This window comes from Arachis ipaensis, chromosome B03 (assembly GCF_000816755.2).
Source record: "Arachis ipaensis cultivar K30076 chromosome B03, Araip1.1, whole genome shotgun sequence".
Classification (NCBI taxonomy): Eukaryota; Viridiplantae; Streptophyta; class Magnoliopsida; order Fabales; family Fabaceae; genus Arachis; species Arachis ipaensis.
The window spans coordinates 55,437,531-55,440,768 of NC_029787.2; positions in this window are offsets into that span (position 1 = coordinate 55,437,531).

Below are 3,238 nucleotides of genomic sequence, written 5' to 3' on the forward strand. Positions count from 1 at the left end.
TCGGGATGGCGTCATTTAATGAACGAGGGACAGCACAACATAAAAGAAAAGGAAAAAAACCGGACCAAAAAAAAGGAGCCTGCCGAAGATGAGGCCAATACGGCTCGCGTTTAGTTGTCCTCCTCGGGATAGCGTCATTTAAAGAACGAGGGTCAGCACAACGTAAAAAAAAATGAAAAACCAAAACTGGAAAAGCCTGCCGAAGATGGGGCCATTAAGGCTCGCGTTCAGCTGTCCTCCTCGGGATAGCGTCATTTAAAGAACGAGGGTCAGCACAACGTAAAAAAAAAAAACGAAAAGAAAAACCGAAAAAAAAACCGGAGGAGCTTGCCGAAGATGAGGGCATTACGGCTCAGCCTTTAAGTGTCCTCCTCGGGATAGCATCATTTAAAGAACGAGGGTCAGCACAACGTAAAAAAAGGGGAAAAAAACTGGAAAAAAAACGGAGGAACCTGCCGAAGATGAGGCCTTTACGGCTCGCCTTTAGGTTTCCTCCGCAGGATAGCGTCATTTAAAGAACGAGGGTCAGTACAACTTAAAAAAAACCGAAAAAAAAAACGGAGGAACCTGCCGAAGATGCGGCCATTACGACTCGCCATTAAGTGTCCTCCTCGGGATGGCGTCATTTAATGAACGAGGGTCAGCACAACGTAAAAGAAAAGGAAAAAAACCGGACCAAAAAAAAAGGTGCCTGCCGAAGATGAGGCCACATAACCTAAAAAAAAAGAAAAAAATCCGAAAAAAAAATTGAGGAACCTGCCGAAGATGAGGCCTTTACGGCTCGCCTTTAGGTTTAATCTGCAGGATAGCGTCATTTAAAGAACGAGTGTCAACACAACGTAAAAAAAACCGAAAAAAAACCGGAGGAACCTGCCGAAGATGCGGCCATTACGGCTAGCCATTAAGTGTCCTCCTCGGGATGGCGTCATTTAATAAACGAGGGACAGCACAACATAAAAGAAAAGGAAAAAAACCGGACCAAAAAAAAGGAGCCTGCCGAAGATGAGGCCAATACGGCTCGCGTTTAGTTGTCCTCCTCGGGATAGCGTCATTTAAAGAACGAGGGTCAGCACAACGTAAAAAAAAATGAAAAACCAAAACTGGAAAAGCCTGCCGAAGATGGGGCCATTAAGGCTCGCGTTCAGCTGTCCTCCTCGGGATAGCGTCATTTAAAGAACGAGGGTCAGCACAACGTAAAAAAAACCGAAAAAAAAAAACGGAGGAACCTGCCGAAGATGCGGCCATTACGGCTCACATTTAAGTGTCCTCTTCGGGATAGCGTCATTTAAAGAACGAGGGACAGCACAACATAAAAAAAGGGAAAAAAACGAAAAAAACAACGGAAAAAAATGGAGGAGCATGCCGAAGATGAGGCCATTACGGCTCGCCTTTAGGTGTCCTCCTCAAGATAGCGTCATTTAAAGAATGAGGGTCAGCACAGCGTTAAAAAAAAAACGGAGGAGCATGTCGAAGATGTGGCCGTTACGGCTCGTTTTAGGTGTCCTCCTCGGGATAGAGTCATTTAAAGAACGAGGGTCAGCACAACGTAAAAGAAACAAAAAAAGGAAAAAAATCGGAAAAAAAAACGGAGGAGCCTGCCGAAGATGAGGCCATTACGGCTTGCCATTAGGTGTCCTCCTTAGGATAGCGTCATTTAAAGAACGAGTGTCAGCACAACGTAAAAAAAACCGAAAAAAAACCGGAGGAACCTGCCGAAGATGCGGCCATTACGGCTCGCCATTAAGTGTCCTCCTCGGGATGGCGTCATTTAATGAACGAGGGGCAGCACAACGTAAAAGAAAAGGAAAAAAACCGGACCAAAAAAAAAGGAGCCTGCCGAAGATGAGGCCAATACGGCTCGCGTTTAGTTGTCCTCCTCGGGATAGCGTCAATTAAAGAACGAGGGTCAGCACAACGTAAAAAAAACAAATGGAGGAGCCTGCCGAAGATGAGGACATTACGGCTCGCCTTTAGGTGTCCTCCTCGGGATAGCGTCATTTAAAGAACGAGAGTCAGACACAACGTTAAAAAAAAGGGAAAAAATTGGAGGAGCCTGCCGAAGATGAGCCCATTACGGCTCACCTTCAGGTGTCCTACTCGAGATAGCTTCATTTAAAGAACGAGGGTCAGCCGTAAAAAAAACAAAAAAAGGAAAAAAATCGGAAAAAAAACCGGAGGAACCTGCCGAAGATGCGGCCATTACGGCTCGCCTTTAGGGGGCCTCCTCGGGATAGCGTCATTTAAAGAACGAGAGTCAGACACAACGTTAAAAAAAAGGGAAAAAATTGGAGGAGCCTGCCGAAGATGAGCCCATTACGGCTCACCTTCAGGTGTCCTACTCGAGATAGCTTCATTTAAAGAACGAGGGTCAGCCGTAAAAAAAACAAAAAAAGGAAAAAAATCGGAAAAAAAACCGGAGGAACCTGCCGAAGATGCGGCCATTACGGCTCGCCTTTAAGTGTCCTCCTCGGGATAGCGTCATTTAAAGAACGAGGGTCAGCACAACGTTAAAAAAAAGGAAAAAAAATGGAGGAGCCTGCCGAAGATGAGGCCATTACGCCTCGCCTTTAGGTGTCCTCCTCGGGATAGCGTCATTTAAAGAACGAGGGTCAGCACAACGTAAAGAAAACGGAAAAAAACCGGAAAAAAAACGGAGGAGCCTACCGAAGATGAGGCCATTACGGCTCGCATTTAGGTGTCCTCCTCGGGTTAGCGTCATTTAAAGAACGAGGGTCAGCACAACATAAAAAAAAAGGGAAAAAAACCGAAAAAAAATGGAGGAGCTTGCCGAAGATTAGGCCATTACGGCTCGCCTTTAGGTGTCCTCCTCAGGATAGCGTCATTTAAATAACGAGGGTCAGCACCACGTAAAAAAAAACGAAAAGAAAAATCGGAAAAAAAACCGGAGGAGTTTGCCGAAGACGAGGGCATTACGACTCAGCCTTTAGGTGTCCTCCTCGAGATAGCGTCATTTAAAGAACGAGGGTCAACACAACGTATAAAAAAACGGAGGAGCCTGCCGAAGATGAGGCCGTTACGGCTCGCCTTTAGGTGTCCTCCTCGGGATAGCGTCATTTAAAGAACGAGAGTCAGTCACAACGTAAAAAAAAAAACGAAAAAAATCGGAAAAAAAACCGGAGGAACCTGCCGAAGATGCGGCCATTACGGCTCGCCTTTAAGTGTCCTCCTCGGGATAGCGTCATTTAAAGAACGAGGGTCAGCACAACGTTAAAAAAAA